Here is a 15,452-nt window from a genome sequence, read left to right as displayed (position 1 = left end):
CTGTTAAAACAGGTGAACTTTACTCACATTTGTTTAATTCCGAAAGTTGACAATCCTCTGAGGATGTCGGATTTACGGCCAATTGCACTCTGTAATGTTCTTTATAAGATATGTTCAAAGGCCATTGCAAACAGGCTTAAGGTGTTATTGCCGGAAATCATTTCACCTTTTCAAAGCGCTTTTACTCCTGGTAGATTGATCACAGACAATATCCTTGTTGCCAATGAAGTTGCCCATTTTGTACACAACAAAAGAGCAGGGCATGATGGTTATATGGCTCTGAAATTGGATTTAAGCAAGGCATATGACAGAATGGAATGGGAATTCCTTGAGAGGGTGTTAGAAAGATTTGGTTTTTCTCGAGTTTGGATTGACTTGGTAATGCAGTGTGTAAACTCAGTAAAGTTTTCCTTTTTGATTAGAGGAAAGCCTAGAGGACTTGTTACACCTAGCAGGGGTTTGAGGCAAGGTGACCCCTTGTCACCTTATTTGTTCTTGATTGGTGCAGAAGGTTTTTCTGCGCTTCTACAACAGAAACAACATCTTGGCTTGCTGCCAGGTATTGAGGTTTGTCATGGTGCCCCTTCTGTTAATCATTTACTGTTTGCGGATGATAGTATGCTGTATGCAGAGGCTTCGCTTGAGGCATGTTATGAGATACAGAATGTGATTGACATTTATGGCCGAGCTTCAGGACAACTTGTGAACTTTAATAAATCCTCAGTTGTGTTCAGTAAAAATGTTAGCACAGATTTGCAGGAGGAAGTGGCTTTGTTAATGGGAGTAGAAATAGTGGAGTCTCATGAAAGATATTTAGGGTTGCCAACCTACGTGGGACGTAAGAAACCAGCAACTTTTCAGTACATAAAGGATAATTTGGCCAAGAAGTTAAAGAGTTGGCAAGGGAAAATGCTTAGTGGAGCAGGAAAGGACATTCTAATTCGGGTTGTAGCTCAAGCCCTTCCTACATATGCCATGAGTGTGTTTCAATTAACAAAGAATTTTTGTGAGGATTTGGAACAAATGTGTGCAAGGTTCTGGTGGGGGAGTACAGATGACAAAAGAAAGATACATTGGCAAGCTTGGGAGAAGCTTTGCCTTCCTAAAGAAGAGGGAGGCTTGGGATTTCGAAGTCTATCTGATTTCAACCGAGCTATGCTTGCAAAGCAAGCTTGGAGGTTAGCTAGCAATCCGCAGTCTCTCATTGCTCGAATTTTTAAGGCAAAATACTTTCCTGATAGTTCCTTTTGGCATGCTTCGACCCATAGTGCTCCATCTTATTCTTGGAGGAGCATTTTTGGGACGAGAGATTTGTTAAAATCAGGTTCGTATTGGCAGGTGGGTGCTGGGCATATGGTGAGTGTCTGGACTGATGCTTGGGTGCCAGGGTTACCAAATTCCGCTCCCATCTCTGGTCGGACAAGGTATAATGAGAATATGACTGTTGGGGAATTATTTTGTGCACCAGGTGTGTGGGATGAGGCTAAAATCCGGTCCCTGTTTAATGGGGTAGAGGCAGAAGCTATCTTGGCAATCCCTCTCTCTAGACGTCTAGTGCATGACAGGATTGCATGGCGACTTGAAAAAAAAGGAGAGTTCTCTGTAAAGACAGCTTACAGACATGCTTGCTTTGAAAATGTGGGGAGACCAATGATGTTGGTTGGTACGACATCCCAATTTTGGAAGCGAATTTGGCAAGCTAAGGTTCCAGCTACTACTAAAGTGAATATGTGGAAGATTTGTCACAATATTCTTCCTTCTCTGGAAAGGTTGGTGACAAAACATGTTCCTCTTGACTCCCAACTGTGTGTACTTTGCATTGGGAGGATTGAATCTACACTGCATTTGTGCCGGGATTGTACCTTTACTCGTGAAGTTTTGCGTTCCAATGTTACGCTGGCTCAGGTATGTTTCACTACTGAATCAGATGGAATGGGAATTCTGGAATGGATTATGTTTTGTTCGAGTAGGTTGTCTTCAACTCTGTTTGATCTCTTTATCTTTCTTTTGTGGAGTGTGTGGAAAAAAAGGAATACTAGAGTTTGGGAAGGTAAAGCCAGGAGTGTGGGGGATGTTGTTTTATTTTCCACTTCCAGGCTACAAGATTATATCTATCATAATTCTTGTAATCTTGATCGTGGTAGAGGAGCTAATAGGGAGGTTCGTTGGCAAAGTCCTCCAATTGGCTGTATCAAAATAAATATCGATGGGGCATTTGTGACTGCTTCTGGAGCAGGTGCCATTGGTTTGGTCTTGCGAGACAGTTCAGGAAACTTTCTTGTGAGTAAAGGAAGGCCAATATGGGGGTTGCTCTCAGCTGAGCATGCTGAACTTCTCGCGTGCAAGGAGGCATTGGAGCTTATAATTGAGCAGTCCTTGCAGCCTGCAATTGTGGAGACAGATTCTTTGGTTATTAAACAGCAGCTATCTAGTTCTGGAGTTAACTTGTCTAGACTAGGGCGTATATATGAAGACCTAGGAGTGTTGTTGGAAGCACTGCCTAATGTTCGGATAGTGCATACAAGAAGAGATGCAAATAAGGCAGCTCATCTAATGGCTGCCCAGGCATCTGCTATGGGCCAAGCTCTCTTTTATTCTTCTGTTCCTTCTTTTCTTCATGAGGTTATTACTCATGAACTTTGTAATCACTAGCTACTTCTTTTTAATAAAGTTTGACACCATTCATCTCAAAAAAAAAAAAAAAAAATGTCAGTTTCTGAATTTGATAAACCAAATAATCAATAATAAAATATAATTAAAAAAAACAGAACACTTTTACTAATAAAAAATACATCGACACTTGCTATACCTACATTTATTTATTTTTCGTATTTTATTAAACTTAATAATTTCATTCATTAATGAGCTTTGTCTTTCTTTGAATTATAGTACAACACTAAGGTCTCATTTGGTTTGCGGAAAGAAAAGTTTTTTTCTTTATCTTGTCCCATAGTTTTTTTTTTTGAGTTGAAGGAGGTTAGGCTTTTATTGATCATTGAGCAACAGCTCAGAGTACATGCCGCTCAGCAGCAATTACATGTTGAATAAAAGAGGGAACAGTAGAAAAAAAGAAATCATGTCCAGAAACAATCGCATGAGCTGCCAAAAGGTGGGCCACCGAGTTAGCTTCCCTACGCACATGCATCATCCGCATACTAGGAATAAGCTCCATATCTTCAGTAAGATCATCATAGATCCTTCCAAGCAGAGATGAGTTATGGACCCCCTGCATCAGATTTTGCTTCAAGGCCAGACAGTCCGTCTCAAATATGATAGGCTGCAGCCTATTCTCCAAAACAAATGCCACAGCTGCCTTACACACCAAAAGTTCAACATCTTCAGCAGATTGCACATGAGCCACTGGCTTCCCCATAGCTTGAATAAAAGAACCATTCGAGTCCCGTACCAGAAAGCCTATCGCTGCCCTACCATCATCTCCATGGTAAGCCCCATCAAAATTCAACTTCAACCAACCTATAGGAGGAGGCTGCCATCGAAGAACCCTACCTGTAGTAATGCCACAGTTCAACTTAGAATTGTGGAACTGATAACTACTCAAACGAGTAGAAGAGAGTAATGCAACATCACGGGCCGCTGTGTCCCTCTTCTCCCATACTCGAACATTTCTTTCTTTCCATATACCCCACAGAAAAAATAGAAACTGAGCAAATCCATTTAATGAGAGCTTCTTAGAGCTATAATGTATCCAACTCAATGCATCCATCTGATCAGTGTCAACTTCGAAACAACCCCTCCTTATGGCATCTTGAGTACTAAGGACAGCCCTGGAAAACTGGCAATTTCGGCATAAATGAATAATTGTTTCCGGTTCAGCATTGCACAGCACACACATTGGAGATTCCAAGACAACATTTTTAGATGCTAAACGATCCAAGGTAGGCAAAATATTCTGACAGATCTTCCAAGCATTTACTTTAGCTGAACTTGGCATTTTGGCATACCATATCTTTTTCCAAACTCGCTGATTAGCCACCACTGCAGGAGATAACACCGATGCTATTCGAGAAAAAGCAGAGCGATAAGCGGATTTAACAGTAAACATACCTCGCTTCTCCAATTGCCAAGTTAAACGATCCTCATGCTGTCTATTAATTACTTAATGGGATTGAGAGAATGGCCTCAGCATCTTCAGGAAGAAAAGTAGAACGAACCTTATCTTCATTCCAAGAGTTAGGACTAGTAATAAGCTCATTCACAGTAGTTGGGTACTCGGCCTGCCGTAATATACCCTGTGGCCTGCCACTGGGCAGCTTTGGGATCCAAGCATCATCCCAAATCGACACCTGATTTCCATCACCAATCTGCCAGAAGGAACCTGTTCGGATAAAATCCCGCGTTGCAAAAATGCTACGCCATGAGTAGGAAGGCGAAGCATGAGCTGTAGCAGTCCAGAAATTACCATCAGGATAGTAGCGCGCTTTATACAACCGTGCTACCAATGACATCGGATTAGACACCACTCTCCAAGCTTGCTTTGCTAGCATGGACAAATTAAACTCTGAAAGGCTTCTAAACCCCAGCCCACCCATCTCTTTAGGGTGACAAAGATCATCCCACTTTTTCCAGTGGATTTTTCGTTTATCAGTTGTGTTGCCCCACCAAAACCTGGCACACATCTGCTCAAGATCCTCACAAAGGCTTTTCGAAAGCTGAAAGACACTCATAGCATAATTTGGGAGAGCTTGGGCGACCACCCGGATCAAAATATCCTTACCAGCACCGCTTAGTAATTTACCTTGCCAATGCTTCATCTTTTCTGCCAGCCTCTCTTTGAGATACTCAAAAGTAGCCGTTTTCTTTCTGCCCACATAGGTTGGCAATCCCAAATAACGCTCATGTGACGCCACTATTTCAACCCCCAACAAACTGGCCACTGAATCTTGGACAAATCCTCCTACATTCTTACTGAAAACCACGGAGCTCTTATGAAAGTTGACAACCTGCCCAGATGCTCTACCATATATCTCAATGACATTTTGGATGTGAAAACAAGCTGCTGGAGTGGCTTGTGCATAAAGCATACTATCGTCTGCAAACAGCAAGTGATTTACACACGGAGAACCCTGACATATAGCAATTCCAGGCAATAAGCCCAGGCGCTATTTTTGTTGAAGCAAAACCGAGAAACCTTCAGCCCCAAGTAAAAATAAGTACGGCGATAGTGGATCCCCTTGTCGCAACCCACGAGAAGGAATAACGTATCCTCTAGGTTTACCTCTGACTAAAAAGGAATACCTCACAGAGCCCACACATTGCATTACTATATCAATCCAAGCTTGAGCGAAGCCAAATCTTCCCAACACTTTACGTAAGAAGGCCCATTCCATTCTGTCATAAGCCTTACTGAGGTCCAGCTTAAGAGCCATGTACCCATCCTGACCCTCTCTCTTATTGTGAACATAGTGAGCCATCTCATTAGCCACCAAAGTATTATCCGTGATCAAACGACCTGTAACAAAAGCACTCTGAAATGGAGATATAATCTCAGGTAGAAAAACTTTCAACCTATTGGCAATGACCTTGGAACACAACTTATAAATGACATTACAAAGCGCAATCGGTCTAAGGTCACTCATTGTTTCCGGTTGTTTCACCTTTGGAATCAAACAGATATGTGTAAAATTTATCTGTTTCAATAGAGATCCAGTATGCAGAAAACTCTAGACTGCAGCAGTGACATCCCTACCAATAGAATCCCAATAATGTTGGAAGAATAGAGGAGGCATACCATCAGGACCCGGTGATTTGGTTGGATACATCTGGAACAAAGCAATCTTAACCTTCTCCTCAGAGTACGGATCACAAAGTTTCTGGTTCATCTCAGAGGTAACACATGGCTGTATCGCACCTAAAGTAAGTTCCACTGCTTCACTATCCAGAGTAGATGCAGTAAACATATTCGAGAAATAGGAGGATACAACCCTCTCCAATCCATCATCATCCTCCTGCCACACTCCATTCACATCGAAAAACCCAACAAAGAATATTTCCGTTTCCTATTTGCAGCTTTCCTGTGAAAAAAACCTGAATTCCTATCACCCTCCTGTAACCAAGTTATCTTAGCCCTCTGCTTCCAAAAGGCCTCTTCCTGTGCCAACAAACTTTGTAATGACAACATCAACTCTTTCTTCTCTGCCAAGAAAGCTGCAGTACGGTTCCCCCATCAAAAACTCAAGTCTACTCCGCACCTCAAACATCCGCTGCTGCCAGTCTAAATGTGTTTTGCTGCCAAGATTCCAACGCCTGTCTAGTACATACAATCTTCCTGGTGAGCTCATACATAGGTACTCCCTCAAACTCAGTCTGCCATTTAGAAAGCACAAGAGGATCAAATTCCTCGTGTTGCAACCAAAAAGATTCAAATTTGAATCTATGTCTTCGAGGTCGCAAAGGTAGAGGAGCAGTACTAGCTTGCAATAAAATGGGAACATGGTCCGAGTCACTCGGTGCTAGATGTCGTACCCTAGCGAAACCAAAAATATCACTCCATGAGTTCGTAGCAATAGCTCTATCAAGACACAACTGCGTTTCAGAGTTCCACCACGTCATCTTGGACCCTTGAAACCCTAGATCAATAAGTTCTGCATACCCCAAAGCTTCTCTAAAGCCCCTCATTTGCCTCTCAGGACGAATCGGACCACTCAACTTTTATCCATTAGTCAGAATCTCGTTAAAATCCCCAATAATCACCCAAGGCAGGGAATCTAGGTCACATAAATCCCTAAGCAGCTGCCAAGAAAGATCACGTTCACACGTACGTGCAAAGCCATAGAACCCAGTAAGACGCCATCGTGGTTCTCCTGGACCTGTACACACTTCCATATCAATATGATGAGCCGAAACCGTGCGTATCTGAACACCAACATCTTCCTTCCAGAACACTCCGAGGCCACCGGCCTGGCCTTCGCTCAACACCTCTTTAAAATGAGCAAACCCTAGATCCCTATGAAGGGCCTGGAAATCTGGTAATTGACTAATTTTTGTTTCACACAAAAACACGATCTGAGGTCGACTCTGGCTGACCAGATCCCGTAAGGCTCGAGTTGTGGCTGGATTACATATCCCTCTGCAGTTCCAACTGAGAATGTCCACGCTCATGGTGAAGCAAGTTAATCCCCAGGACGGAGAAGAAAACCCTAGACGCAGATGGCTAGGTTAAGGATGTCAGAATACTAGCAAGTTTAATCTCACTCTCTATAAAAAAAATAATAATAATAAAAAATAAAAAAATCCCATAGTTAGTTTCTTATCCACTCCCATGAATTTTCCCTCTCCGCTGTTTGGAAATACTTGAGAAGTGGTCCTGAAAGTTGGTGGGAAATACGTAATTAATGCAACAAAATAATGAGAAGTGAATAATTAATGCAAGAAAAGAGTTGGGGGTATGATTCATTTTACCCCACTTTTTCACTTTCTCTGGGCTTTAGGAAACTTGTTCCTATTTCATGTGCTTACCAAACACAAGAAAGAAAAGAGTTTCCTTTTTCAATCTCTCAAATTCGCGAACCAAAGGAGGCTTCAGTGCTTTCAAAACGTACCTGTTTCTTTAAAAGATTGCAATTTTCAAGCCTCAATCAAAGTAAGTGAATATTTGATTTATGGGGCATTGACCCTATGCCCAAATTTTAAGCAAAACACTCACACTCACCTAATCAACAGAATAGAATTCTCAATCACCTCATTTAAAGGCAAAATGTCAGTTTAAGGCTTAGATAAATTATGAAACTACAACCTGTCACTCACTCAAGGATCTCTCTCATTCTCTCTCCAGCAGTATTAACTGAGACGATGCCTCATAGCATCCTCTCATTCATTGATGTTCTTTGACAGTGATGATCGTCGACAATGGATCACGTTCGCGGAGGCGGGCATCAGTGGCAGGAGAAGCGGGTCGCTCATGGTGAGGATCATTGGTTTCATATACTCAGCAAACTAGGCCAACTATCGATCATAGCTAAAACCCGTTAATATTTCTCATTCACTTTCTTTACCAGCTATGGGCTGCGAGAGTATCTATTTACTGGCCTAATGTCATATGAACTCACTGTCAATCCCCAACGTACACTACTAAAGTGACACGGGATCTATAAGACATATGGTTATATTGTCCATTTGGAGGTTCACGGTTTCGACCCCGTAGGAAGCATCACTTTCATATCACTAAACACATATATCTCATCATAACAAACAAAGTCTAGCCTCAATTTTCATTCAATTTCGATAATCAACAATTTATGCATATAAATTATCAAGGCATTGACCATGGCATCCACAAACATTTACAGGTAACATAATATTACATAAGCATATACACACACATAAAACCACTAAAAAGATAGGGACGCTCACATACCTGGATATGGAGTGCTTGCCCACACTTAGTTTCGTTCTCGACTTCTGATCCTTTGTTCAAATCCAAGTGCACACGCTCGAGTCCCTTAAAAAAAAAAATTAAATCCGATAAGTAATCTATTCATAGTTCACATATAGGACTTCAGCTCGAAATTTTTATTCGTTCACAACAAATGTTTCAAATATGTCAATAGAGGGTGTAACAAATATGATATGGCTAATATGAATTCCACAACCCAAAAGTCTGTAATCACGTGTGAAGTAGGTTGGTGGGACGGCCGTTCAGGCATAATTAGTCTAAGAAATAACCAACCTCCTCCAAGATACCATGACATTTTTGGCAGACTTATGTTTCGACCAAGAAGATTCATCGAACAGTTAGACAAGATAACCTTATGCTACTAGGAGAAAATAGTTTAATTATTAGGTCATTGACCCAAAGCACCAAAATTAGTCAAAATTATCTCACTTACTCCATCAACAGATTTTTATTCCCATTTACCCAGTTTAAAATAAAATGACTATTCTGCCCTTGATCTAATTAATGAATTACATAAACGTCATCGATCTCTCTCTCTCTCTCCCCCCTTAGAATTTCTGATCTGGTTTATGAACCGAAGCTTCCAACCTGCAGCAGATAGGGCGACGGTTGGAGATGGTGTCGCCGAGGAGGAGGATGAGGTCGCGCTTTGTGCCAGTTTTGAGAGTCTCTGGGCTGGAGCTCCCGGAGGACGTCAGCGACCAGTGCTAGTTGCCGCAATCAGATCCGGCCATCCCTCCTCTCTCTCTCTCCTCTCTCTCTCTCTCTCTCTCTCTCTCTCTCTCTCTCACACACACACACACACACACACACACAGCCATCGTCAGATTCAATCAAAAGCATTCAATTTTGGTTTTCGGTTCTGACAGTTTCAATTTGCATGGGAAAGAATCATGTAAACTAAGTAAATTCACATGTAGTATTTTGATTTTACTGATATTTTGTTGATTGCAGCTTATAAGTAGTTAAGAAGTAAATTAATTTGATCTAAGTCTAAAACTCACACCCTGTATTGGATGTAGTCCAGATGAATTTTTTTGTTAATCTCGGTCCTATGACTTAGCTGCCACATTGAATTTATTTCATTTTCTATATATCTTGCTGACTCAACATCTAAATTTTTCATTCCTAACATACCTCTTTCTTTCTCTTTCATACTTTTTATCTTTTAATTAGGTATAGGTTATATATGTACATATTTGTACCTTTTGATTAAATTGGTAATATACTCTATGTTTTTTTCTTGTTTTGTATGTCTAGGTAGGTCAAATCTTTACTATACAACTTTAAATACCTACTATATGGATACAATTGAAGTAATAATGTTTGAATTTTTGTTCTAATGTTTTTCATCCTATAATGTAGGTATATAAGTATTCGGTATTTCTATACCTACATTTTAGGTATATTGATTTCATAGGAATGCATTTAGTCTTATATGTCTGAAAATTATTCATTGATGAATTGTAGATTTTGGAATTTGAATTTGAAATTTAAAACTGAGCTAAAATTGTGATTCAATTAGTGAATTTGGAAATATTTACCTTATTTGGTTCTAAATGGACTATTAAAAAAAGAAAATGAACTGCAATTAACAAGAAAAGATGCATGGACTACATCCAACTTTTTTTTTTTTTTTTTTGAATAAAGGGCTGGTGCGGCTGCCCTCAAGCCTCGATTAATGAAACTGTCGAATACAAGGGGGGGACATTGAGCCTAAACCCCTGATTACAATAAGCATCTAGAGTACGTCTCGAAATGATATCAGGAGTCTCTACAAAAAACATGTATCCTAACAAGCACCAACTAGCAAAGAGTGCACAATTGACTACTCCATTTACTTTGATATCGCGGTGACATACCGGAAAGATAACTCGATTACAATGAAGCATAATTACCATAATCACAGCTTTCCCACTATGTTGCCGCCGGAGAAGAAATCCGATGACACTCAGTTTTATCCTGCCACTAGGAGGTTGCGACCATTTAATCAGAATAGATCGTCGCCTCACTAGGCCAGACAAGGCACTTAGAGTGCAAACATATGCATATAGCCCGACCAACCCTACAAAATACTTGCAGGGACTTATTACACCGATGGTGCTACAATTCTAACCAACTAACATAAGCAAAACTAAAAATAGTAAATAAACAACCAGGCCAGGCAAGGCCCTCGAAATGGGCCCAGCCCCAAGCCTAAGCCTTAACCCAGGAAAGAGGAGAAAAAACAGCCGCCAGCCAAGCTAGGCCCAACCCCATCCCAGCCATCGCCGACAGACCACCTTCCTGCCATACTCGCCAGATTCCCACCTCCACGTTCCACCATTACGCCTGATCGCACCACCCTTCCAGAGCAAAACCATATCGTGCCTGACCTTTCTAGGTCAGATCCACTCCAGACTGGATCCAATCGATCCAAACCATATCACACGACCACGAGCCCTCCAGATCGGGTAAAACCTATATCTGATCGAACCCTGCTGCAGATCTGAATCAAGCCACGCCTCCATCCAACCAAACTTCCTCCGACCCCGCGACAGTACACCACACCTCCGCCCAGGCCAGCAAGGGGCAAACCACAACCCGACAGCCACCGTGTTCTCCTTCCTCACCTTACAAACCACCGTTGCAATCTCCCCACACCGGCTGAGAATGTCGATCGAGGAGCCCGACACCACATCAGTCCCACAAGGGGACGACAAAGGCCCGTCTGGCGACTGCGAAAGGGCTCGCCACCGGACAGGAAGAAATCTAATTGTTTGTCAGGCGCGTGCAAGCACATTCTATTGACGTACTCTGACAGATGTCAAAAGGGATTTGGATTGAAATACCTCAAGTCTAGAAACTTTTAGTAAAGATCTTATGCCATAGCGGGCCTTTTAACAGACTATTTCAGATGCACAACATTCATTTTTCTAATGACAGTATCGTCCTTAAAATCCAAGGATCGATAACGGTTTCCAATTTCAATTTTTCAGTTAGATAAATCAAATAATATAAAATAAAATAAAAAAACACGAGAACTCGGAACATATCGAGACTCCATCACCAATACTTGGCGACACAATATTTTATTTTAGTTTTCTCAATGTTTGGACCCAAAATAAGCATTTTGGCCTGACAAGGCGTGTCTTGGAGAAATTGAGCCAATGTCAGTGGCTCAAGCTATATATTGTCGACAAGTTCGAAATATATATTTAGAGGCTAAATAAAGCCTACTATGGAAGTATGACAAGTCAACTTTAGCATATTTTCCTACTTCGGCTAGGAAAAACCGAGCTAGACAAGAAAGGAGGGGCGGCAGACTGACCAAATGAACTTGAAATGAGCTGAAACTCTGCAGATCCATTCTAGACAGCCCAAGGATCATTTCTTATGAATAGTGCCAGAGCGTTTTTTGAGTGGAAGGCCTTCAAACAATCAGCCCAATTTTCCACAGAAGCAAAACTGGAAAACTGGACCTGTAAGAGGTCCAGCAGCATTTTCGGCCCAACCACATGGAATAAAAATATGAAAATTTGTCAGGATGATCTACACTCATAGTGGAACATTTCATATGAAGAAGTCGAAGGCATATAATGAAGTCTTGTTGGAGAAATAATTGAAGGAATAAAGGGGCAGAAACTGACCTAAAACCAGCTCAATATTCACACGTTCATGTTTCCTACCCACATGAAGAAAGCTAGATGCTTTTCTCTTTTTCCTTGGATATATTTTTCTTCTACAATCTCTTTAATAGATCATCACCACTTCCATGTTGCTGCACCTTCATGCTTTGCTTTCATTTCATCTTTTCTCTATCTTTTCCATATTTTACAAGTGAACTTAGATCTACTTTCATTATTTTTCTTCCACTCATCATTTCACTCTTCTTTTTCTTCCCTATATAAACACCTTCTCTTCTCATTCTAAAACACACATTCACAACACAACATCAAAACATCTCTAAGATGATCTAAGTTTTCTCTAGAGCAAACCTCTCTAAGAGCAACTCCTCTCCTTCTCTTTCTCTTAGCGGTGATCTCACTCCTAGTCCTAGTCTTCTCAGAAGCCGACTTTCAGTGCCACCAAACCCTCTGTCAACGTGCTTCGGTCCTAGTCTCCTCGGGAGCCGACGGTAGTGCCGCGACCACAACGGTTACAGAACCAGCCAAGCAAGGGTAACGCCCTAGCAACCCAGCCAAGCTAAAGTCACGCTTTAGCAAGATCTCAACATTTCCCGGTGATTTCGCTCTGCTCAATCTGCAATATTGAGTATCGACTTGTGAACAAGAAGAAACTTCAGCAAAGTCCTCACCACGAGGCACAAAGAATCCCACGACGAGGTTGGTGCTCTCCTCGTCTACAATCGCTTGAAAGAAGTCAGGTCAAGGGACACCCCCGACGACCGCACCCGAACGGTGCTGGCACGCCCGCGCAAGAAAAGAGACTGTTGACCAGCTGCAGCAAAATTGGAGCCAAACACTCAATTCAGTTGCCTGTTACCTCTTTCATGAATAGTGAAGTGGTAAAACGTACTACATATAAAAAAAAAAAATAACATTTGGCAGGATCATTTTTTTTGTTTTTTGTATCAAACCCAAAATCGGGTGCCAATATATTCATCTAAAGCCAGAATAGGCCGTTACATACCATTCCGCTGCCATCTACAGACAGACAAGAAGATAGTGGTAGTACCCGCAGTGGTACATAGAAGTAGACCCAATCATTAGACATTCATGTACGTAGACATAGTAGGAATCCTCCTTTGGTACTACTCTAGAGGCACTAGAGTCACAATCGTGTACTTAAAGTGCATAGCTTCCTAACAAAGGAAATTATTGTAAATAGACTAAAATAAAAACATAGGATAGGCCTAAAGGTAAAAGCCCAGCCCAACAGATAGCCCAAGGAAGAGTTCAACCCAATCTTCTCTCAGCCCGGCTTGGCCTAAGCCCAGTCTTCATCTGCATCCTCACCGCCGCACATCACAGCTTCAGTAGAGCTCCACCCCCACCTACTCTGCCGCAATCGACATCGCTCCGACTTATGTCGTCGTGATCCACATCGTCTCTCCACCAGCCGCCACGAGACAGCATCCCATCGACCAACATCCCAAGACCTATGCCGCCGCCGATCCACGCCACCGTTGATGAGACTCTCCTATTCTGTTCAGCACGACAACGCGCCTCAGAGACGTCCACCAAGACCAGTTGCTGAAAAGCCAACCTGCAAAACCTTAATCAGAACCCCAACCAAGAGCTTCCTCGGCAATAGCATCAGTACCTGTCTGGAAGGCTGGCAGCAGCCTGGAAACGTCGGAGAGGCCGGGCTAGCCCAAACATCAAGCCGCTGCCAGACAAGAGTGATTTCCCGTCAGAAAGATCTGCCATCGGCTTTAGGGTTTCTCAAAGAGAGAGAAGTTTGAGAGGCCACTCCACTCTTTTGGAAAAGGTATCCTTTGGCACGATCATTTGGTTTTGTGGCAGATATGAATAATAATTTGAATATCCTGAGTCAATCCAAAGACGATATGTTATTGTGTAATAAAAATAAAATAAAAGAAAAATGTAACTCGTCCTACAATAGAGTACATAGAAAGAACCAAAATTCTAGAAAAAGAGTTAGCAAACCCTAGGGTTTGAGCAGAGAGAAACGGCGGCACTCTTCTGAGGATTCGCTGGTACCAGAGATGCAGTGATGAAGGCGTTGATTGTGTCTTTGATCGTGTTCCTGTTCAGTGTTGGCCGGTGTGGAGTAGCTCTGAGTTGGGGTTCATTTTCGATCTCAGATTTGCGATGCTGCGTTTGGTCCAATAGGCTGGGTTCGATGGGATCTGATTCTGATCGCATGCTGTGGCGATGGGGTAGGCCGCCTGAGTTCGGCGGGGCGAGGGTTCTTGGTTATGGCTGTCGATACTTGGATCTGGGATTGGCGGTTGAGGCGGGAGAAGCACAAGCACTGCCGGGCGCGGTGATTCAGGGCAGTTGGATGGCGGAGGTGCAGCAATTGACGGCGGCGGCGACGGGCCTAGACTTTGGCACGGCAAGCTTGCTGCCGGTAATGGGGACGGCGGCACTGGTTCTCCCTTTCTGTACCGGGTCCTGCCTTGATTGGGTGCCCATATCAGTTTTTTGGGTGCCCAGTATAAGGTCGTGGACTTGGGGGCTGGGCTGGCTTTGGGCCCAAAACAGAGCCCAATGGTTGGGCTTGAGTTCTCCACAGATTTGGATTTGGGACCCAGGAGGTGTTTTGGATATTTGCTTGCTTAAATGTGTTCTTCGTCTTATTTTGGATGTGTTGTGCTTACGTGCAGGCAGATTGTTCATTGCTATATTCTATGAAAGATCTCTGTATAATCACGCTGTGAGTACCACAATTGCGTGCCTGGCGAGCAATGTTAATTGTACTGGCCGGGACGAACACAGTTTTGAGTTATCTACCGATCTCTTGCATGCCCGAATTACAGATTCTGATGGTTTGGTCTTCAAATCTCAAGATCGTGGCAATGGTCTCATTGTTGGTAATTATCTTGAGGAGGCTGAGAATTGATCTTCTGTTTTCTGTTAGTGTCTTTATAAGTGATTCAGAGCAGTATTTTATTGTACATGAACTTCCTGTTGGTGTAGTACACCTTCTGGTTTGTTCTAGCTTAGCTCTAGCTTCAAGCCGTCTATGGCTTGTGTCTGCTCCCAAGGTCTTTCGGGATGCCATTCTAAACGATTGTAATCGTTAAAAGTTTCAATGAATTCACTTTTCAAAAAAATAGAGTACATAGAAATATATAAGAGAAAATATTATCCGTGTAGATTTACTCTTTTCACTCTCTCCTTCGTTTGTTCTTTTGCTTTTCCCTTTCAGCTCTATATGATGGATGGTGCAAATTGGAATCCTTATCAACAGAGATAGACGATAATTTGCTGTGAAAAATCTGAATTATACAAGTCGGTCCAAATAACTAATTAGTAGTAACTTTGTTTCCTTCATAACAATTGTAATACTGTGGCACTCTTGATATGGTTTTTAAAACCAGTTTTCTAGTAGCTTACTAGTTTAAACT

The sequence above is a fragment of the Rosa rugosa genome, chromosome 7, assembly GCF_958449725.1.
Source record: "Rosa rugosa chromosome 7, drRosRugo1.1, whole genome shotgun sequence".
Lineage (NCBI taxonomy): Eukaryota > Viridiplantae > Streptophyta > Magnoliopsida > Rosales > Rosaceae > Rosa > Rosa rugosa.
This window is presented reverse-complemented; position numbering follows the sequence as displayed.